The sequence below is a fragment of the Lithobates pipiens genome, unplaced genomic scaffold (assembly GCF_037356315.1).
Source record: "Lithobates pipiens isolate NorthernLeopardFrog02 unplaced genomic scaffold, aLitPip1_a1.2 Scaffold_8, whole genome shotgun sequence".
NCBI lineage: Eukaryota > Metazoa > Chordata > Amphibia > Anura > Ranidae > Lithobates > Lithobates pipiens.
In genome coordinates, this window is record NW_027507903.1 from 248,259,514 (window position 1) to 248,284,427 (window position 24,914).

The 24,914-nt window shown below is 42.5% G+C and overlaps 1 protein-coding gene across 3 annotated transcripts in view; it reads left to right on the forward strand.

Annotated features, from left to right (window-relative positions):
* RASSF3 (Ras association domain family member 3) overlaps positions 1–24,914 on the forward strand; it is a 244,190-nt gene that overhangs the window by 52,760 nt on the left and 166,516 nt on the right. The gene's annotated exons all lie outside the window — the stretch shown is intronic.

Genomic DNA, 24,914 nt, shown 5'->3' on the forward strand with positions numbered 1-24,914 from the left:
GCCTATGGAGATTTTAAAGGGTAAAAGTTTGTCGCCATTCCATGAGCGGATGCAATTTTGAAGCGTGACATGTTGGGTATCAATTTACTTGGCGTAACATTATTTTTCACAGAATAAAAAAAATTGGGCTAACTTTACTGTTGTCTTATTTTTTAAAATGAAATAAATAATTTTTCTCCAAAAAAGTGCGCTTTTAAGTCCACTGCACAAATACGGTGTGACAGACAGTATTGCAATGACCACCATTTTATTCTCTAGGTTGTTAGAATAAAAAATATATATAATGTTCTAAGTAAAGGGGAGAAGATGGGCGGGCAGTGAAAGCTCCATTAGCATTGCTGGCTGTCATACCAACAACCACTAGAGGGCGCCAGATTCCGGAAGGAATCGCAGGACCGCAGAAGGCCTCAAAGCCATGGCCTCAATTACCGGGCGGCGCGGCCCGACGCGATCACGCTGGGGGGGTGCACAGAGACAGGATACCCCCAGCTGTGCTGCCCCAGGCGCCAGGTCGCTAATTCTAGTCGCAAATGCGACCTGGCGCCCGGGGTTTGTCGGGCCCTGGTTTATTGCACAGATCCGGGGGTCTTCTTCTGTCTTCGGGGGTCTTCTCGTCGGACTCCTCCGCTATCTTTTGCTCTTTTGCTAGCTCTTTCACTAGCGGAGGAGCCTGGCTTTCTTCTTCGCCGCCGCCCTCTTCTTCTGACTTTGGGGGTCTTGTCCCCCTCTTCGGGGATCTTGTCCCCCTCTTCGGTTCTTCTTGCCGGGCCACCGCGCCTTTTTCTAGCTCTTTTACAAGTGGTGGCCCGGTCTTCTGTCGCCGCTGTCTTCTGGCCTTCTGTTCTTTCTTCTGTTCTTCTCTTCTTCTCTTCTGGAGATGTTGCCTCATCCATACCAGGTGATGGGGCCAGCGACACCTCCTTCGCTGGTCCTGGCTACCTGGAGACGCACTCAAAATGAGCTGACTTTTTTCTCCGGGCGGGAAAAGTCTGTTAATTTCAAAAGTGCGGCACACACACGGCCGGATTGTCCGCCGAAATGCGAGTCCGGCGGACAGATTGGAGTGCAAAAATACTTAGTCCGCCGGACTTTTGGGTAAAAAAAGTCCACCGGAGCCCACACACGGCGGGATTGTCCGGCGGACTTTTCCACCGGATTGTTTGATCGTGTGTACGAGGCATTAGGTTACACACAAGTAGACATCATTTCACTAATTATGTGACTTCTGAAGGTAATTGGTCGCACCAGAGCAATTTATGGGCTTCATAACAAAGGGGGTGAATACATACGCACATGCCAATTATATTTTTTTTATTTCTGAAAAATAGTTTTATGTATATATTTTTCTAATTTTACTTCACCAACTTAGACTATTGTGTTCTGATCCATCACATATAGTTCAGATTAAAAAAAACATTGAACTAAAGGCTATAATGTAAAAAAATAGATAAAAAGCCAAGGAGGGTGAATACTTTTGCAAGGCACTGTATATTTAAAAAAATCAACAATTTCAATGGGGTGTTCCTTTAAAATACATTATATCTTACCCTTTTCACGTGATAAGAGATATTGAGGTTGAGTGTCTTATTTGGTTATAAATTGCCACTGGTAGGAAATCATGATAATATGAACACGCGTTGAATTATTATCAGTTGTTACTAACTTGCTCTTATGTTTGCTAATACCTTTTTTTATATTTTCTATACCTTTTTATTTTTTTAAATAGAAAATAAATCTTTTGTAGACATTGTATTATAATCCTATTTTCCTGGATAAAAGGCATAAGTGGATTGCGGGCATGGTTGAAGGTACAAACAGGTTTTTAGCACTGTGGATTGTGCTTGGTTTACCATCTTTACTGTGAATCACAGATTTTTAACCTTTTTTAGATGCATTTTTCAGTTGCAATTATAAACTATAAAACCGAGTAAATCATTTTTTCTGTTGACCTGTTCAGCGCATGATTTTAAATAGATAAACACACGCTGCTAGGATTCTTGGAGGAATAGATGATAGGGAAGGGTTGGGGGGCATCTGAAAATGTACCACACACTGGGGTGGGGTAACTGCATGGATTGCTATGCCGGTTGTTCTGCCACTGTAATGGGGCTCAAATTAAAACATCACATATACAATTTGCTCCTCAGTTAAATTACAATATTTAGTAGGGCAATGAAATAGCAGTAGATCACAGTAACTAATTAGCAATCATCATGTAACTGTTCTGGAAATTTTATAGATAGGCAACTCCTATCCTCATATTGATTAGTGAATTAATAACTACTGCGGTAGGGAACAGACACACAAGATAAAGCATCTTTCCAAAATAACTGTTCTGTTTTATTTAATGCGTTTTTATACACCTGATTACGTAGGTATAACATTGATATTTAAATTGTACTTTTATGGTAATAAGGGGCATAACATAGGCAGGCTAATTCCAATCAGGACTCAAAAGAATGCAAACCTGTAATGAAAACCTTATTAGTGTCGTGTGCACAATGAGTGCAGTGTGCAATACATGGACAAACATACAATACAATTTTATATAGAATTTACAAATTTCCCCCCTCTTTTGATTAATATTTTGATCACTAATCATACCAGTGGCGGCTGGTGAAGTTTTAGGATGGGGGGCGCAAGACCCCGCCCCTCCAGATTTGCCCCCTCCCACTTCTCATAAGCCACATTATACACAGGGCTCTGTACATCATATACCAGGCTGCACATTATACACAGGGCTCTACTAAAGCAACCTGTAACTCGCACATATCTGCATTCTGCAACCTGTAAATCGCACATATCTGCAAACTGTAAATCGCACATAACTGCATTCAGCAACCTGTAAATTGCACATATCTGCATTCTGTAAATCGCACATAACTGCATTCTGCAAACTGTAAATCGCACATAACTGCATTCTGCAACCTATAAATCATACATATCTGCATTCTGTAGCCTGTAAATTGCACATATCTGCAACCTGGAAATCACACATATCTGCATTCTGCAACCTATAAATCATACATATCTGTATTCTATAACCTGTAAATTGCACATATCTGCAAACTGTAAATCGCACATAACTGCATTCAGCAACCTGTAAATTGCACATATCTGCATTCTGTAAATCGCACATAACTGCATTCTGTAAACTGTAAATCGCACATAACTGCATTCTGCAAACTGTAAATTGCACATATCTGCAAACTGTAAATTGCACATAACTGGATTCTGCAAACTATAAATCATACATATCTGCATTCTGCAACCTGTAAATTGCACATATCTGCAACCTGGAAATCACACATATCTGAATTCTGCAACCTATAAATCATACATATCTGCATTCTGCAACCTGTAAATTGCACATATCTGCAAACTGTAAATCGCAAATAACTGCATTCAGCAACCTGTAAATTGCACATATCTGCAAACTGTAAATTGCACATAACTGGATTCTGCAAACTGTAAATCGCACATAACTGCATTCAGCAACCTGTAAATTGCACATATCTGCATTCTGTAAATCGCACATATCTGAATTCTGCAACCTTTAAGTCGCACATATCTGCATTCTGTGTGTTCAGTTCTGTCGCTGACCACCGAATAAGAAAGATCACGTTTTTGAAGGGGGGGGGGAGGTGGATGGGGAGGGGGTGCCGAATAAAAACCATGTGAAATACCTCCAAATATGTGAGAGATGGCAAGCGGGGGGGGGGCTGGGGGATTTCAGCAAAGGTGTGCAGGTGATAAGTGATAACACTGCTGTTAAGAGGGGGGGTTCTGCCGCCGCACAATGAAACGCATGGCTTACCTGCTCCTCTCCACTTCCTGGAGTGATGTCAGAAGCACCGGCCATTATAACTGAAAGTGCAAGTCTATGCACTCGCCGCCCGGACAGGACACCACGCCGGAAGCTGTGGCGCGATCGAGCGGGCCACAGACCCATTTTTTGGGGGGCAAATGAAGCGCGGCGTCTGCAATCTCGTGATTGCACAGACGTGGCACTTTCCATATTGCACTGCGCCCGGCGCCAGGACACAGTGCACTAAAGGACATTAAAAACTTTTTTTTTTTTTTTTTTTAAAGGGACATGCTTAAATAATTTATGGACGGGCTGCCACTGAATCATACCTGTTATCACCTTTTTTAACCTGTAACCTGCATACACTTAGGTTGTGAAAACTTTTCATTGTGAAAAACAAATAATTGATAATAAATATTTACAGAGTAATTGGCTGTACTCCTGTGGCCAGAATGGCCTTGTAAATTATTGTGTACATACTGACTTATCAGCATAGTTAAACACAGTTAATTCTACATAAAATGGAAGACCTATAAAACACAACATAACTTCAGAATGGCTGAACTACTTTTTAAACACATTAAAGGGATTGTAAACCCTCAAGGTTTTTCACCTTTATGCATTCAACACATAAAAGTGAAAAACCTCCTGTTATGCAGCAGCCCCCCTTTTACTTACCTGATTCCAGTCTTTCCAGCGAAGGGGATGAGCACACGAGCTCTAGCCGATGTTTTGGATCCTGATTGGATAGATTCATAGCAGCGCAGCCATTTGCTTCCGCTGCTGTCATTTAAATCCAGTGACATGGGGGGCCCACACAAGTGCCCCGAGGGAGAGCGGCTCTCCAACGGGGCAGTCAAGAAGAGGAGGAGCCAGGAGTGCTGCTGAGGAACCCCATAAGAGGAGCATCGGGGCCACTCTATCCAAAACCAACTGCACAGAGAAGGTAAGTATGACAGTTTTTTTTTTTTTTAAATGAACTATAGGAGTAGGAGAGAGAGAGAGAGAGAGAGAGAGAGAGAGAGAGAGAGAGAGAGAGAGAGACTGCAGGTGGGAGCCCGTGTGTACACGTCTGCAGCAGGCAGAAGTAGCCTGCGACCAAAAAGGCACAAAGCTGATGGTGAGTAAGCCAGGAGGCTATAGTTTGTGTTTATACAGTAATGGTGGAACCCCCCTGCGAGGGAAGATTACTGAATATTACTGTTTGTTTGAACTTTTTTGTTCCCTTTAAATAAAAGTGGGCTGCCATGCCCTAAATACAGTCTGGAGTGGCACTTTTCTGGAAAACTGCATGCATCACTTGAAACAAATCACCCCAGATCGTCACAATACATACAGTGCCTTGCAAAAGCATTAACCCCCCTTGGCTTTTTTTGTGTTTTTGTTGGCTCACAACCTGTACGGATTGTTTGAGGATTTTCATCATTTAATTTACAGAACATGCCCACAACTTTTATGTTTGCTTCGCAATAAAAATAAATAAAAATAGGACAAAATAACAGAAAACGCACATAACTATTCAACCCCCTAAAGTCAATACTTTGTAGAGCCACCTTTTGTGGCTATCACCATATTTCACTGTGGGAATGGTGTTCTTTGGGTGATGTGATGTGTTGGGTTTATGCCAGACATAGCGCTTTCTTTGATGGCCAAAAAGTAATATTTTAGTCTCATCAGATCAGAGCACCTTCTTCCATACATTTTGGGAGTCTCCCACATGCCTTTTCACAAACTTAAAACGTGCCTATTTGTTTTTTGCTGAAAGTAAAGGCTTTCTTCTGGCCACTCTGCCATAAAGCCCAACTCTATGGAGTGTACGGCTTATTGTCGTCCTATGTGCAGATACTCCAGTCTCTTCTATGGAACTCTGCAGCTCCTCTGGGGTTATCTTAGGTCTCTGTGCTGCCTCTCTGATTAATGCCCTCCTTGCCCGGTCCGTGAGTTTCGGTGGCCGTCTCTTGCCAGGTTTGCTGTTGTGCCGTGTTCTTTCCATTTGGTTATGATAGATTTGATGGTGCTCCTAGGGATCATCAAAGATTTGAATATTTTTTAATAACCTAACCTTTTTTATTTCTGAAAAATAGTTTTATGTATATATTTTTCTAATTTTACTTCACCAACTTAGACTATTGTGTTCTGATCCATCACATATAATTCAGATTAAAAAAAACATTGAACTAAAGGCTGTAATGTAACAAAATAGGTAAAAAGCCAAAGGGGGTGAATAGGCCATAGTTATCTAGTTTCTTACTCTACTTTTTCAAGTACTTTTGCCGTCAGTGCTGCCCTGACCTGTGGAGAGGTGAAAGAGCCACAGGAGGAGGACACAGCACACTGATTCCGGTTCCCAGTAATGTCCTCCTCTCACTATGTCCCCTTTTTGCTATATCCCCCCACAGTTTCACTCTCTCCTCCTCCTCCTCACCCCTCCTCGGCTCCTCTGCCTACGGTGAGTGCGCCTCACGAGCCGCCAGCCGACATGGTCTGGACTGTCTATTCAAAAATGGTGCTTGGCGGAGCCATTATGCTACTGCACATGCGCCTCCCGGCCAAATGCGTATGAGCGTTCATGAGCCCGGCCAGTTTCGGAACAGCGCATGCATAGTTGCATGGTCGGCTCACGCCCATCTTTTTTACGGGCACTGATGCCCGTAACGGACTAGCGGGCAGCCTGAAAGGAGTTAAATTTACAGGCTGCCATAAATCTACGGGCGGTTGGCAACACTGATCAGACTGCTGGCTGAGATTAGGAGAGGGATAGAAGCCAGCAGTCTTACAAACAGGAAGTCAGCAGGCAATAATGGTTTTTCAGCAAGTTCAGCGGCCTATTACAGAGGAACTACAGAGCTCAGAAGAATATGGATGGCAAAGTTGGTGAAGGTAGGAGATTAGCAACAGGGGCATGGAAAATAAATTTAGGCCGGAGTTCTGCTTTAAGGGCAAAAGCTCCAAAGTAATCAAATGTTTAAAATAAAAAATACATTTTATTTGAAAAAGTTTAAAACAGGAAGTTGAAATTGTACAACTACAGTTGATGAGGGTGCGGACAATGGTACACAGTTAATAGCAATATATATAACCACTTGCCCTGTCTGGTGAAACACCCATGTACAGAGTGTACTAATCAACATGAGGATAGATTTAGATATCTCTAAAATTTCCAGAACAGTAACGAAAGTTGAAATCCTTGGTTTTCTGGAGAACTGCACAGATCGGACAAGATCATTTGTTTGTGTGTTTTTGTAAAATATGTAATCACTGGTAATATTTTATTATATAAACATGTATAACAGGCTTATTTTTGCATTGGAAACTAGAATTCTCGTGTTTTTTCCTTCCTGGCTTTAGGCTGCTTTCACACTGGGGCGGTATTCAGGCGTTACAGCGCTAAAAATAGCGCCTGTGTAGCGCCTGAAAAAAAACGGCCCCTTTCACTCCAGTGTGAAAGCCTGAGGGCTTTCACACTGGAGCGATGCGCTGGCAGGACGGTGAAAAAAGTCCTGCTAGCCGCATCTTTGGAGCGGTGAAGGAACGGTGTATTCACCGCTCCTAAACCGCTCCTACCCATTGAAATCAATGGGACACCGCGGCAATACCGCCGGCAAAGCGCCGCTGCAGCGGCGCTTTGCGGGCGGGTTTAACCCTTTTTCGGCCGCTAGCGGGGGTTAAAACCACCCCGCTAGCGCCCGCAGACCGCCGCTAAAACGACGGTAAAGCGACGGTTTTAGCGGCACTTTACCACCGACGCCGCTCCCGCCCCAGTGTGAAAGCAGCCTTAGTTGGGCTTCCTTTATAAGAACAAAAACAAAGTCAAAGAAGCAACCAGGGCTAAGATCAGATTGGTTATCATGCCATTCATGGAAAATTGATAAAATACAAAAGAAGAGCACAAAAGCCACCCTAGTGTAACTGGGCTTTAATATGGTAAAGTTAAAAACCCTACAATGGTCAAACTCACATTGTGTGAAGATAGATACAGCATAAGGATTCCACTGTGGCCGCATTCCTAAAACCACCTCAAGATCCCGGCTGGAGATACAGACAGTTCCAATATTTCATAGTGTCCCTTCCAAAACCCCTTCATTCAACTAGTAGCTTAAATTCCTGGGAAAGATTAGTTGACCAAGGGGAGATAAGTAGACAGGGGATTTCTAGAATATATAGGATCCTTATAACTGCTATGGACGATGGGTTAATGTGTCCCTTGGGGAGGTGGGAAGTAGAACTGAACCAACCAGCTCTGGAATTGTTGAAAGGAAAGGTTATGTCCACTCCACCTCAACGGACACAAGGATAAAATAAATGAATTAGAAATTATTGACCAAGTGGTACTATGTTCCATCTGAAATGAATCATGACCTATCACATAGTGCGATGTGGTGAACAGTAGTTGTGGCCAAATTGTGTCAACACTGGGGGTCAACACTGAGGGGGGGGGGGGTGCTTAATGGGGCATGATTAAATAAAACTAAAGCATTCTTGTACCTATAAAATATGCTTAGGTGTCGAAGAGGCCCTTAACTCAGACAAGCAGGAAGGAGGGTGTGTTTTTCTGAGAAAACCTTCACTTCCCCTCCTGAAGACTCATGGGATGTATGACACCATTTGGCTAGGCAAGAAACCAGGAAGTAACTGTAGAAATATTTAAAAAATATGATATACTATCTTATGTATTTACTAATGCTAACAGCATAAGGAGAAAAAAAAAGTCAATATCGATTGATAGTGTGAAGTTCCACTATAATCTCGTATATGTTGTGAGTTTCCACCATTTTTTTTTCTCTGTGGTGCAAAATTATTGTTCAATGCCCTCCTTTAACATTTTGGGATTAGTGTGTACATTTTTATTATTACTACCTATGTTTGGTTTTTGGTTATAGGTTTAATTAAAGCTGAATGAATTAGGTGTTAAGCCCTTCCCTGCCAGTGCAATTTATACAGTGATCAGTGCATTTTTATAGCACTGATCACTGTATTGGTGTCACTGGTCACCAAAAAGTGTCACATAGGGTCAGATTTGTCCACCGCAGTGTCGCAGTCCTGCTAAAAATTACAGATCCCTGCCATTACTAGTGAAAACAATAAAAAAAAATAATAATAAAGTACCTACATTTTTCCCCTATTTTGTAGATGCTATAACTTTAATCAATCAATATATGCATTTTTTTATTTATTATTTATTTACCAAAAAAGGACAATCACTTTGTAAAAGTCGAATAACTATTTTTATTATCAAAATCACTTGTCAAATGACATGAGTACAAAAAATGTATTAAAATATGAGCTCTGGTGTACAATAGTGTGGAAAAAAATAGTGCAGGAAAATAAATACATATACCTAATCCTTTCAATCCATTGAAAAGGTGAAAAGGTGAATTAAAGTTCCTACAGTATAAATTACCTGAATTACCTAACCTGAGACATTATACCCCATTATATATATATATATATATATATATATATATATATATATATATATATATATATATATATACTGTATATGTGTGTGTGTGTGTGTATGTGTGTGTGTGTGTGTATGTGTGTGTGTGTGTATATATATATATATATATATATATATGTATGTATGTATTAAAGCAGAAGATAAAACATTATTACTATTATTTTTTTTGGCGTGTGTGCCCTCACAGCAGCCAATAGGGCACCCATGGGCAGTGGCACTATGACTTATGGAAATTATAGTTCCAGTCCAGTGATTACCTAACTTTATGCGTTGAGTACGTGCTTTTTAACAGCAAGTGCAGGAAAGTGGCACACGGAGAAATGGAGGATGAGGCAGTAACATTAATATAATGTAAGTGTTACTTCAGTAGCTTAATATGAATTGGTTGATCTGTGTGAAATGTATGCATCCTGATGTGTTGTTAAAAGGGATGGCTTTAGTACTACTTTAACTTGGGCAGGAACAGAGCCAATGGTGTCAGATCACAATACTGATGTCCTTAAAGTTATATGAAACCCAGAAACAAAAATGTATTAAATTGCAGCTCAGCAGTTCTATTAATCTGGTATATAGGGATACATTTAGTCCAAACCTATTCTAAAATACAGACATTTACCATTACCATTATCATTTACCACTGTACCATACAGACAGGTGTGACATCTGCCTTTGGTATGACTGATTAATGTCGACCCTTTTTTTTTCTTCTTTCTTTTCTGGATGTTACTGCATGTTCTGAGATGTTCTTAGATGGCCTTTGGTTCAGTTTTGAAGCATGTACATTCCACGGTTTTGTGTATAGAAGTATGACACTGAAAGGCATTGTAGGGTACAATGAACTCCTACTAAAATAAAAATGCACTTCATTTTAGAAGGACAGCCGAGGAGTAACCAGGGTGAATATAAGTTAATGATTTTAAAAAATAAAAACAAAAACATCAAATTATTATTATTTTTTTATTATTATTTAAATCAATTTTTTTAAATTTAAATCGATTTTTATCAAATGTATTTTAATAAAGTGTTTGTGTGTGTGTGTATATATGTATATATATATATATGTGTGTGTGTGTGTATATATATATATATATATATATATATATTTATATATATATTTATATATATATATATATATATATATATATATATATATATATATTTATATATATATATATATATATATATATTTATATATTTATTCAGCATGAAATGGAGCTTAGTTCTGTAGCACGAGGCTGTATATTCTGCAATATTTACATTTTTGGTAAACTCATTCAATGAATCCAAGCTCTGCAAGCTGAGATACAGTGGGGCAAATTTTTTTTATATTTAGTCAGCCAGCAATTGTGTAAGTTCTCCCACTTAAAAAGATGAGAGAGGCCTGTAATTGTCATCATAGGTATACCTCAACTATGAGACAAAGTGTGGAAACAAATCCAGACAATCGCATTGTCTGATTTTTGAAAGGATTTATTTGCAAATTATGGTGGGAAAAAAAAAGTATTTTGTCAATATCAAAAGTTCATCTCAATACTTTGTTATATATCCTTTGTTGGCAATGACAGGGGTCAAACGTTTTCTGTAAGCCCTTGTACACATGGTCGGACATTCCGACAACAAAATCTGACGGATTTTGTCCGAAACTTGTGTTGCATACACACGGTCAGACAAAGTTGTCGGAAAATCCGATCGTACGTAACGTGATGACATTATTTCGTTACGATGGGACTACGTTCAGGCTAGTAGCCAATAGCTTTGGTCTAGGAATTTGATCTGAGCATGCGTGGCACTTTGTCCGATCGCAATTCTCTACACATGATCGGACAAAGTCCGATCGGATCATGTTGTCAGAAAATTTTATAGCCCAGCTCTAAAACGTTGTCGGTCGGATATTCCGATGGAAACAGTGCGATGGAGCCCACACATGGTCAGATTATCCGACAACACGGTACAATCTGACATTTTCCATCAGAATGTCCGACCGTGTGTACAAGGGCTAAGTCTTCACAAGGTTGTCACACACTGTTGCTGGTATGTTGGCCCATTCCTCTATGTAGGTCTCCTCTAGAGCAGTGATGTTTTGGGGCTGTCGCTGGGCAACACGGACTTTCAACTCCCTCCAAAGGTTTTCTATGGGGTTGAGATCAGGAGACTGGCTAGGCCACTCCAGGACCTTAAAATGCTTCTTGTGAAGCCACTCCTTTGTTGCCCGGGCGGTGTGTTTGGGATCATTGTCATGCTGAAAGACCCAGCCATGTGAACAAGTCCTTAATTTTTTAACAAACCTTTTTTTTAGCAATTACATTTTTTTAAAGATTTATTTATTTATTTTTACTTGCCCTGTTGGGGGTCTTTGGTGAAATATCAGGTGTCTAAACAGACCCCTGATGTCTCAGATTTAAGACTAAGAAAGGGACTGAGGACTTTATCAGTCCCTCTCCCTGCAGCCTCAGTTGAAAAGATGAATGAATAGGAAGCGATCACCGGCTCCCTATTCATTCACAAACTGAAGCATATTAAACACAGTTTACTATGGTTTAGTGATGAATGGACACAGGTGTAAGTAGTACTGATCGCTCACTATGTTCAGTCAGAAGAAAAAAGGGGCAGTAACTGACATATTTGCCAGCCCCTTTCCCCACTCTCCACCCTGACGCATCCCCCTGTTTGTCCACAGCAGCTGCCGACCGGAGAGGAGAGGAGGGAAGCTGGAAGCGCTGCAGGGGAACAGGGCACATAGGGGACACAGACATCAGGGGAATGGAGGCACATATGCTAGAATTGATCCCCTTGCAGCGCAGCCAGAAGAGGTGGAGAAGCCAGAAGCGCTGCAGGGGAAGGAACAGGACTTGTGCCTGAAAAAAGGCTGTAAAAAAGGCTGTACAGCCAGTCTTCCTAGTGTCATAGTGTCATAGTTAGTATGGTTGAATAAAGACACCAGTCCATTCAGTTCAACCTGAGTGAGTGTCTACCCCTATCCCTGTACATTGCACACTCACATTGGTCCCTACCCTCAAGGAGCCCACAATCCAAGGTCCCCATTCATATACTAGGGCCAATTTTGGACAGAAGCCAATTAACCTACCTGCATGTCTTTGGAGTGTGGGAGGAAACCGGAGTACCTGGAGGAAACCCATGCAGGCACAGGGAGAACATGGAAACTCCAGGCAGGTAGTGTCGTGGTTGGGATTCGAACTAGCGACCCTTTTTACTGCTAGGTGAGAGTGCTAACCACTACACCACTGTGCTGCACTACACCACTGTTCCTGCTCCTGAACTGATGGGGACTGGACCAGGAGGGATGGCTGCAATGCCTTATCAGCGGCCCTGGTGCACTGAGTGATTAGGGTGTGCCCAGGCACACCCCATGTGCACGCCTATGCATGCAGCTCTGTCCTGTGATGCTGGTGGGGCTGTATACTCTGTCCTGTGATGCAGGGGCTGTATACTCTTATATAGTTACATAGTAAGGTTGAAAAAAAGACACAAGTCCATCAAGTCCAACCTATGTGTGTGATTATATGTCATTATTACCTTGTATATCCCTGTATGTTGTGGTCATTTAGGTGCTTAGCTAATAGTTTTTTGAAACTATCAATGCCCCCCGCTGAGACCCGTGGAAGGGAATTCCACATCCTTGCCACTCCCACAGTAAAGAAAAAGAACCCTCTATGTAGTTTAAGGTTGTCCTGCAATCCTGGGGCTGTATTTCCTGTCCTGTGATGCTGAGCTAAATACTTCTGACACTATGGGTGGAAGCTAGTGGAATATAGAGGACACAATGGGTGGATTCTATAAAGGGGGGGCTTATGAGTAGTGGGAGGGGTCAAAACGGAAGGGTGGGGTTGGGTCCCCCCCATCCTAAAACTCCCCCAGCCGCCACTGGCTGCAGGCCGCATCCATGTTTGCCCCCTTTTCCTTACAGAGCCATGGACTCTGGCTATGTGACTGGCCGCGCCAGACGCCAGTCATGGTACCTGCTCTTGAAGCAACAACACAGGCAGCCATTCCTTCAGAGCGCATGTGCCGATGACCTCATCAATGCAATATACAGTAAATATCTCCTAAACGGTGCATGTTTAGGAGATATTTACAGCAGTGGTCATCAACCCTGTCCTGTTAGTGGGCCCTGAGGACAGGATTGATGACTGATTTACAGTACCTATAGGTAAGCCTTATTCTAGGCTTACCTATAGGTACAAGTAATGCAGGGAGGTTTACAACCTCTTTAATGTCATAGTGAATACAGGAGGAAGGGAAGTGTTTTTTTTCTACAATTCCAAAGTATCTGTGAAAAGCTAAACTATACATTTTTAGAATGACCTTTTTAATTGACACTTAAAGAGCATGTAACCCCTGATGGGTTTTACTTCCTCTTTGTTTCCCTGCAAAGGTAAAGCATAATGGGCTACTATGCATCGCATAGTAGCCCATTATGTGTTGCTTACCTGACATAGGAGCCATCGATGTCACCACTGTCCCTTCTTCCACAAAGCGTCCATTTTTTCTTCCGGGTATCGTGGCTCCGGCACTGTGATTAGCCAGAGCCGCGATGATGTCACTCCTGCACATGCACGCAGGGACCTGCCCCCAATGGCATGATCGCCGTTAGCAGTGGCATGCTCAGTGCGCTTGCGCGCCGCTGTCTTCGGCTCGTACGCCGTAGACAGCTGTGCCTGTCTTTTGCAAATATCTCCTAAACCATGTAGGTTTAGGAAAAATATTTCTTGCACCTACAGGTAAGCCTTAATCTAGGCTTACCTGTAGGTCAAAGTGGTTTGTAAGGGTTTACCAATGAACTCCTTGTTCTCGAAAAATAATCCGTATGCATCCGCTACTTAATGGCCCTGTAATTTATTTATCATGAAATCATTTCTAACTGCCTTTTTTCTGCCCACTGTGAGCTCAAATTTATCCTACTTCCCCCTCACTTCCATTTGTTTGGAATGAGCAGTGTGCATTAGTTGTGGTCACATGCACTGCTCTATGCACTCCACAAATCCCATAGGCTCCAATCCATTTGGGAACAAGCAAGAGAGGGTGGTAACATACCTCCCAACTTTTTGAGATGTGAATTAGGGACACCTATCAGCAAAAGTATGCAGGCATATAACACACCCCGAGCCACACCCCCCTTAAAGGAGAATTGTACAAAAAAAAACATGATTGGTTAAACCCACAAGTGCTTTTTTTAACCACTACTATTCATTTATATTGCCTTTTGGAATTTACAGATGCAGCAATTTAAAAAATGATGAAAGGTTTAGTGCTGGAAAACACTTTCTGATAGATAAAAAGTGCAATTTATATACAACTATATAGATCATAATGAGGGACAGATGAGGAGGAAAGGGGGACAGAGCTCCAAGTCAGGGACAGTCCCTCGAAATCAGGGACATTTGGGAGCTATGTGGCTACGTTTTACAAGGAACAAGGATGGACCAATGTAGCCACCCTCTAACAGGAAGTTGGATCACTACAGCAAAAATTTTTTTAAAAAAAATAGGAATTTGGAGGAGGCTGAGAGCAATCGAAGATTTTTCTTTTCTTTTTCCTTGAGTTGGGTATTTTAAAACATAATCTCTCTTTTCTATTCAACAGCATTTTACAGATTTCAACTTGTATAATAACAGACTCTTGCAAGTTTAAAATCAAAAATCCAGCATCCAGATTCTTCAGCACTGTGTATAGGCCAGGGATATTTTTTGTTTTCTTGCATTGTAGACTAGAATGATTCATACTGCCCAGCACCATCATCTATTTTACATCATGTATTATTCTCATATGTGACACTCCCACACATTACAGTTATGTAACACAAAGCACAGCTTGAAATGTCACTACTAACACGTAACTGTATTTGAGTGTTTTACCTGTTTTCTTGTCCATCAATGTTTTTTTATTAGACCTCATCAGGGGCGATGCTAGGTCTACAAAAGATCTGGGGCTAGAGCCCATAGCAGCGTAGTAAAGAAAGTCATACACTTGGGCGGGCATACACATGTATATAATATATGTGTGTGTGTGTATATATCCCCAGAGAGCCCCCCTTACATCAGGGTCCCCAGAGAGCCTCCCCCTCAAATCAGGGTCCCCAGAGAGCCTCCCCCTCAAATCAGGGTCCCCAGAGAGCCTCTCCACTTACATCAGGGTCCCCAGAGAGCCTCTCCACTTACATCAGGGTCCCCAGAGAGCCTCCCCTCCCCTTGGGGACTCCTGCAGAGACTCGGGACTATTGGCCCCAGATTTGGAAGTATAGCCCCAAAAGCCACCCCCTAGCGACGCCACTGGCCCTCATGTACACTGCTGCTGGTAAACAGATGTTCAGAGGCAGTTACCTGCTTTTTTTCATCTGCCCCTGAACTCATCCAATGTTATCTTATGTGTACATGTACACAGGTTAGTTTAATGTCGTTTTTAGGCAGTTGCGTTTATAGGCTTTTCTTTGAAGGCAAAATTTTTCCGATGTTTCAGACGCTAAACTCGGTAACTCGCATTTAGCTGCATTTTCATTTACAGGCGTTTTTCATTTTTGCCTATTTTGAGAAAAAAATATGTTTTTTTCAAACGTTTCTAAATGCAAACGAGGCTAAACGCGGCATGAAAACGCAGCAAAATGCACATTTTTAACGTGGGTTACTATCTGTCAAGTTACATCGTTCAGGAGAGGATTTGAAAAACGTCCCGTGTACATTAAGCCTTAGTGGGCTAACCAGTCCAGATTAGGCTGAAAGATTACTGTGTGCTTACCATCCCTGAACAATGTCTGGAAGACTGTCTGGAAGACTGAAAATACTAAAAACTGTCATTACAACACGGACAGGATTTTCCACATGGCTGTATAAAGCCCAATGATGAACTGGAGCGTCCGGCGTCAGATTTTGTTTCGTCACCGAGAGCAATGAAACGGCTGCATTATGACTGTATAAACAAAACTACAAAGAGGCAAGAATGACTTTGTTATTCTCCATTTAAATTGGTGGAAAGCTGAGGCTTTTCTTGGAAGTGGCAATGGAAAAAAAAAAAGTAATTTTCTCTTGAATTAATCGCTCGACAAAGAACCATGATGTATGTGGATGTTATTGTGCGCCATTAACAGCTGACATTTAAAATGCTTCTGTTTTATACCAGTTTAAAGGGATCAACCAATTCTGAACGCACACGTTTGCATGTAACGTCTTGATTTTAATAACCTATTCCAGATGCCTATTAATTATAGGTGCTGTATTTATTGTTCATATACTCTTTGAACATTTCTGCTTGTGGTTCTTGACTTGCCTAATTCTAAGAGTAGTTTTCCTTCAAAGTTTTGTCAACATCAAGGCATTCATGTGACCTACTGTACAATGAGGCTAGTGTGCGTTTCGACACATCCACACCACTGCTCTAAAGGAGAGCTATTCCTTATACAGGTAAAGCGGTTGTAAAGGTTTGTGTTTTTTCACCTTAATGCATCCTATGCATTAACCACTTAAGCCCCGGACCAATTTGCAGCCAAAGGACCAGGCCCCTTTTTGGGATTCGGCACTGTGTCACTTTAACTGACAATTGCGCGGTCATGCGACGTGGCTCCCAAACAAAATTGGCGTCCTTTTTTTCCCCACAAATAGAGCTTTCTTTTGGTGGTATTTGATCACCTCTGCAGTTATTTTTTGCGCTATAAACAAAAATAGAGCGACAATTTTGAAAAAAAAATCAATATTTTTAACTTTTTGCTATAATAGATATCCCCAAAAAATATATAAAAAAAATTTTGTTTCTCAGTTTAGGCCGATACGTATTCTTCTACATATTTTTGGTAAAAAAAATCTCAATTAGCGATTTTATTGATTGGTTTGCACAAAAGTAATAGCATTTACAAAATAGGGGATAGTTTTATAGAATTTTTATTAATATTTTTTTACTAGTAATGGCAGCAATCAGCGATTTTTATTGTGACTGCGACATTATGGCAGACACATCGGACATTTTTGACACATTTTTGGGACCATTGTCATTTATACAGCAATCGGTGCTATTTAAATGCACTGATTCCTGTGTAAATTACACTGGCAGTGAAGGAGTTAACCACTAGGGGGCAGTGTAGGGGTTATGTATGAGGTTATGTATTTTTTTTTATTGTAGGGGGCGTGGCCTGGCATGTGACGTCACTGACCATCCTTCCCTATAAAAGGCAACAGACGAACGGTGACAGCCACACTAGGAAGCACGGGGAGAGGTTTATTTACACATACCTCTCCTCGTTCCTCCGCTCTGTGACCCGAACACGGGACACCAGCGGTGATCGGACCCGCTGGTCCCGTGGCCACGGTCACGGAGCTCAGGACCGGGTCGGTGGCGGCGCTCCCGACCCACTGCTGGGTACTTAAAGAGCCACGTACAGGTACGTGATTGTGCCCAGCCGTGCCATTCTGCCGACGTATATCGGCGTGAGGCGGTCCTTAAGTGGTTAAGGTAAAAAAACACCTGTCCGTAACTGGCCACCAGCCCCCCTGTTTTACTGACCTGAACCCTCGAACTTGCCCCACGTGGACACGCTGTCTCTCTGCTAGGGTGTTCTCGACTGTTGATTGGATAGAATGATAGCAGCTCAGCCATTGGCTCCCGATGCTGTCAATCAAATCCAATGATGCGGCCGCCGGGTGGCAGGGCTGGGTCCTGCAATTGGCGTCTATGGACGCCGGATGCTGGACTTGGGAGAGTGCCCGCAAGGTAACCCCCCCCCCCCCAGGGGAGCGCTTCTTACAGGGGGTTATCTGATGTGGGGAGGAGCCGAGGAACCCCAGAAGAGCAGGATCGGGGTCACTCTGTGCAAAAGAGCTGCACAGTGGAGGTAAGTATGACATGTTTGTTATTTTAAAAAAAAGAACAAACAAAAATAACACTTTAATTGTTCCGAAAACCCACAACAGTAAAATCAGTCTGTATATGCAGTAAAGTATGCTTGTTAAAGTCACAGTGGAACCTAAGGGGTTAATCCTCTGCACTAGGTAAAAAGGCTGTTTGATCCTGTCTTCTCGGACCCTTCCCTACTTCCACTGTCCCCAATCTATCTGTGGATTTAACAGAGCCTTGGGGGCAAGCTGCACATGCTCAGTTTGGTGTGTATTGCTAGTGAGTTTTTTTTTACTTGAGAGAGTGCATGTGATCAACACAAGGCCAACCAGCACTGTCCAGACAGAGGGTCAGGGGTACTGCAGCCTCATAGGACAATCCGGGAGAATGAAAACTCTTCCTACAGGCTTTAACCAGTGCTGTACTGGACACCGATAGAAGTAACAAGACTGCTGTAACTGCTGATGGGAAAAGGTATTTAGCAGTTTATATTTACTAAAACAATTGCATTTCCGTGTTCTGTGTACTGTGGGAGACCAGATATCCACTTTCAGACCGGACCATTTTGCTTGTCAAAGACCAGACCACTTTTTGCGATTCGGCACTGCGTCGCTTTAACTGGCAATTGCGCGGTCATGCGACGTGGCTTCCAAACAAAATTGGCGTCCTTTTTTTCCCACAAATAGAGCTATCTTTTGGTGGTATTTGATCACCTCTGCGGTTTTTATTTTTTGCGCTATAAACAAAAATAGAGCGACAATTTTGAAAAAAATGCATTATTTTTTACTTTTTGTTATAATAAATATCCCCCAAAAATATATAAAAAAAACATTTTTTTCCCTCAGTTTAGGCCGATACGTATTCTACATATTTTTGGTAAAAAAAATCGCAATAAGCGATTATTGATTGGTTTGCGCAAAAGTTCTATATAGCGTTTACAAAATAGGGGATAATTTTATGGCATTTTTATTAATAATTTTTTTTTTTACTCGTAATGGCGGCGATCACCGATTTTTATTGTGACTGCGACAATATGGCGGACACATCGGACATTTCTGACACATTTTTTGGGACCATTGGCATTTATACAGCAATCACTGCTATATAAATGCAGTGATTCCTGTGTAAATGACACTGGCAGTGAAGGGGTTAAGTGTTCCTAGAGGTGTGTTACTAACTGGGGCTGGGCTTTCATTTAGTGAACACTGATCTCTGCTCTAATCACATGGAGCAGAGATCAGCATCACTAGTTGCTAGGCAGAATGGGGGAATGCTGTTTACAACGGCATTTCTTCGTTCAGCCGCCCCGTGAGACGATCGCGGGTATGCCCGCAGCGATCAAGTCCGCGGGACCCACGACCGGACTCACGGGGGCCCCGACCGGCACGCGAGCACGCCGGCGGCGGTGCGCTCGTGGTGGCAGGGCGGCAATAAAGATTGGACGTACCTGTACGCCAATATGCCCCGTGCCATTCTGCCGGGAACCGGATATAGTGAATGAAGGGTCCGGGGTCTAGTAACACTTTAACCACTAGCTGACCAGCTGCCGCAGTATAGCTGCAGCAGGTTGGCATGGCTGCGCAAATCGCCACAGCTGTACGTCGCTCCTTTAAGACGTCACAGTAGGCATGCGTGCGCCGTGTGTCCCCGGAGCCGATGCTCGTGCCCGGCGGACGCGATGACCACCAGGCACCTGCGATCACTCGTGGCAGAGCAAGAACTGGGATCTGTGTGTGTAAAAACACAAATCCCGATTCTCTCAGGGGAGAGGAGAGAGATCGTGTGTTCATACCAAGTATGAGCACCAATCTCTCTCCTCCCCTAGTCAGTCACACCTAGGGAACACAGTTAACCCAGTTAACCCATTGATCGCCCCCTAGTGTTAACCCCTTCCCTGCCAGTGACATTTATACAGTAATCAGTGGCTATTTTTAGCTCTGATCTCTGTATAAATATCAATGGTCCCAAAAAACTGTTAAAAGTGTCCGATCTGTCTGCTGCAATGTCGCAGTCCTGACAAAAATCGCACATCGCATCCATTACTAGTAAAAAAATAAAATAATGATAATAATAAAAATGACATAAATCTATCCTCTATACTGTAAGGTATATGTAAAAACTATACAGTGACATTTTTTAAATACTATTTTTTTATTTTATTTGTTTCCCTTTTTTTTCATCTTGGTGCTTCTGATCTCCTCTATCCTCTTTCAGCCACTTTCTGTCCATATGTATTTGCTCAAGCATCAGCTGCACATAATTGTTCTGCACCAGCTTCCAGATTGTGACAGCAGTGGGCCATGCCTGCGCAGTGAGTGTCAGTATGGGCACTTGTTGCTACCGGCAGCATATATGACAAGGTGACAATGCAGGAGATGGTTGTCACCTCATAACAGGAAGTTCCCGAGCCGAAAGTTTGACGGCAAATTCACTAGAGATTTTAATTAGAGTTGCAGCAATACCGTTTTTTAACATTTTTTTGGCGAGTACGAGTACCCATACTTTCAGGGCAATACTTTGTGGTGCGATTCATGTCAACACAAAATAAATGGGCGCAAATCGCACTGAGAAGAATCGCATGCAATTTGAACAGGAATGTGGTGCGATTCCTGTCTGAGTTGCATGCGATTTCCCCCACTGCTCCTGAGAGTGCGTGTATAGAAAGGGGAAAGCGCCATCTAGTGGGCAGTTTATTAAAAATGTTAGAAAATACATCAATACCCACACTATATTACAAAAAGTATTGGGATGCCTGCTTTTAGATGCACATGAACTTTAATGGCATCCCAGTCCGTAAGGTTCAATATTGAGTTGGCCCACACTTGCAGCTATAACAGCGTCAACTCTTCTGGGAAGGCTGTCCATAAGGTTTAGGAGTGTGTCTATGGCAATGTTTGACCAGTCTTCCAGAAGCACATTTGTGAGATCAGGCACTGATGTTGGACGGGAAGGCCTGGCTTGCAGTTTCTACTCTAATTCATCACAAAAGTGTTCGGTTGAGGTCATAACTCTGTTCTGGGCAGTTCCTCCACCCCAAACTCGCTCATCCAGGTCTTTATGGACCTTGCTTTGTGCACTGGTCCAAATCATTTGGTGGAGGTGGTATTATGGTGTGGGGTTGGACGGGGCCCTTAGTTCCAGTGAAGGCAATTCTTAAGGCGTCAGCATACCCAAGACATTTTGGACAATTTCATGTGGGAACAGTTTGGGGTTGGCCCCTTCCTGTTCCAACATGACTGGGCAACAGTGAATAAAACAAGGTCCATAAAGATATGGATGAGCCGGTTTGGGGTGGAAGAACTTGACTGGACTGCACAGAGTGCTGAACTCAACCCAATAGAACACCTAAATTAGAGCAGAGACTGCGAGTCAGGCCTTCTCATCCACATCAGTGACTGACCTCACAAATGCGCTTCTGAAAGAATGCAGAAACATTCCCATAGACACACTCCTAAACCTTGTGGACATCCTTCCCAGAATAGTTGAAGCTGTTATAGCTGCAAAGGGTGGGCCAACTCAATATTGAACCCTTCAGACTAAGACTGGGATGCCATTAAAGTTCGTGTGTACAAAGGCAGGTGTCCCAATACTTTTGGTAATTGAGTGTTTCTGGTCAAATGCAAAACCTGCATAGGTGTCCCGGTCCTGCCAATGATAGAAAACAGGGCTCACAGGGCTGGAGGAGAAGGTTCAGGACCCCATGGGCATAGGGCGGAAGTGATGTCAGCTTGGAGGGGGACCACCTATACATGTCCTCAAGCCTTGTGAGCACCTCGTAGCTGCACCGATACCTGAATTGGTGCATCCCTAATTTTAATTAAAGATATTAAAAACATTATATGAAATTCCATAAACATCCTAAAGTTTATATGAGATTTTAGTGATTTAGGTTTTGTTCTACTTTAACCACTTGCTTACTGGGCACTTAAACCCCCCTCCTGCCCAGACCAATTTTCAGCTTCAGCGCTGATGCACTTTGAATGGCAATTGCGCGGCCATACAACACTGTACCCAAATGAAATTTTTATAATTTTTTTCCCACAAATAGAGCTTTCTTTTGGTGGTATTTAATTCCAGCTGGGAGTTTTATTTTTTGCTAAACAAACAAAAAAAAGATGCAAAAAACAAAAAACAAAAAATCATTAATAGTTTGTTATAAAATTTTGCAAAAAGGGAATTTTTCTCCTTCATTGAAATGCGCTGATGAGGCGGCACTGGTGGGCACTAATAGGCACAGATAAGGTGGCACCAATAGGCACAGATAAGGCAGTACTGATGGGCAAAGATGGGCACAGATAGGATGGCACTGGTGGGTGGCACGGATGGGTGGCACTAATGGGCACTGATAGATGGAACTGATGGGTATGTCCAGTAGATGCCAAAATCGTGTCCACTCATCTGTACATACTCATATTCCTAAAACCGTTATGGGCTGTATAAATGTGGTCTGTGCTCCCCCAGCTCTGGAAGTCCCTCAAAAAAAAAAATTAAAAAAAAAATATATATATTAAAGCGTAACTAAACGACCACAACATACAAGGATATACAATGTAATACTGACATAAAATCACACACAGACTGGACTTGTGTCTTTTTTCAACATCAGCTACTATGTAACTACGTAGCCCAAAAACAAACATAACCACCCCGGGACAGCAGCATTGTGAAGGTTGGTGTTGGATGGACTATCAGATTTGGACTTTACATCAATGACTAACCGTGTAAAGCCCAGTTCAAGCTAATAATTTTTAAAGGCAAAGTTCACCCTTTTTTATTTATTTATTTTTATTATTATTATTATCTCTTTTTTTTTTTTTTTTTTTTTTAAATCCAGCTCCCCTATGTACCAATATACCATTAATGTACCTCAGTTGCAGAAAAATAAAAGCTTTTAGTTTTTTTTTTTAGAACAATGCCTTTACCTTAGCCCCTGCTGTGTTCATAGAAAACTTCATAGCTTGGTTTGTAGATTTGAGACGCAAGAGCCAGTAATGTCTGGTACACACAATGAGATTATCGGACAAATGATCGTCCGTTTTTTTTTTTGGGGGGGGGGGTTTTGCATGCTAATATATCAAAAATGAAACGTTTACTAAAGTTACGAAAATTCTCATACGACGGAACAAAAATGTATGTGTTGTAGTGCATTCGTATTGCATTTTCAAATGAAAAAGAAAAAAAATGAAAAAGAAAAATGTGTGCATGTCTGATTGGATAAACATGATCGGCTCGCGAAAGCTGTGTTATAATGATCAGATTATCGTACAATCGATCTGAAAGCGGTATTTTTCATACGATTTTCTGATCGTGTGTACGGGGCTTAAAGCGGAGGTCCACCCTAAAGTGGACCTTCCGCTCATTGGAATCCTCCCCCCCTCCGGAGCCACAATTGGCACCTTTCAGGGGGGAGGGGGGTGCAGGTACCTGTACAGTACAGGTATCTGCACCCACTTCCGGGATAGCTCTCTGCGGAAAGGGGCGTAGATTACGCCCCTTTCCGAAAGTCCCCCGCTGCCTGCTGGGAAACACACAGATCCCAGAGGCAGCGGGTCCATCCTTATTGCGCAGCGCGACTCGCGCATGCGCAGTAGGGAACCGGGAAATGAAGCCAAAAGGCTCCATTTCCTGATTCCCATACCCAAGATGGCGGCGGCAGCACCCGAGAGACGATCGAGAGATCGGCTTCGGGTGCCGACATCGCGGGCGCGCTGGACAGGTAAGTGTCACTATTTTAAAAGTCAGCAGCTGCAGTATTTGTAGCTGCTGGCTTTTAAAAAAAAAAAAAAAAAACGCGGACTCCCGGCGGACTCCCGCTTTAAGATGCAGAAAGCAGTTAACCATTTACCAGCTGACCTCATTAGCGCGCACACATACTCACACACACACTCTGCATCCATCAGCTAGGTTTGCGCGGCATCCCCGCAATTTCTTATCAATATAAGCTGCCACAGCTGTTATGCTTGCATGGCATCCCCAGTGTGTCTCCAGATGGGCCTGGGCTGCATGCTAAACTCTCTGGGGCCATGGGTTGGGCACCCCTAATGTAGTGCAAGGGCCTGCCTGATTGGATATAGAGCGAATAGATAGGTGGGCCCTCCTATTTCATAGTTTAGGTAAATCTAAAGGAGATTGTACAGAGATTGTACAATCAGACTCTATAGTGTATGGCAGTGTTTCTCAACTCCAGTCCTCAAGGTGGCCCAACAGGTCATGATTTCAGGATTTCCTTCAGATGAAACGGCTGTGGTAATTACTAAGGCAGTGATCAAATCATCTGTGCAAAATAATGGCAAGCCTGAAAACATGACCTGTTGAGGACTGGAGTTGAGAAACACTGCTGTATGGCCACCTTTATACGCCTAAAACTAGCCGTGCTTTAATTCCCATTAATTGTTAAAATATCATGACTGTCACCTGTGGTCTTCTGAAAATGCTGGTTGCCTGGCTATAATGCTGATGTAATAGCTTCGATACTGCTGATGTAATAGCATACTTTCATTTACAAATCCAAAACAATTATGTATTATGAGAGTTGGCAGGCCAGGCAGCTAGCATTTTATGGTAGTCATCAAAGGCAATATTTATGATTTTCTTAGCACAGGCTCCTTTTAAACTGAAAATTGAGGCAAGAGTATCAATAAATTTGGAGAACCCTTTTAAACCATAAGACCCCTTTCACGTTGGGGCCGTCGGCGGTAAATTGCCGCTATTTTTAGTGGCGCTTCATCGTAATTTTTGCAGAGGTTTTCAGGCTGCTAGTGGGGCAGTTTTAACCCCCGCTAGAAGATGAAAAAGGGTTAAAATGACCCG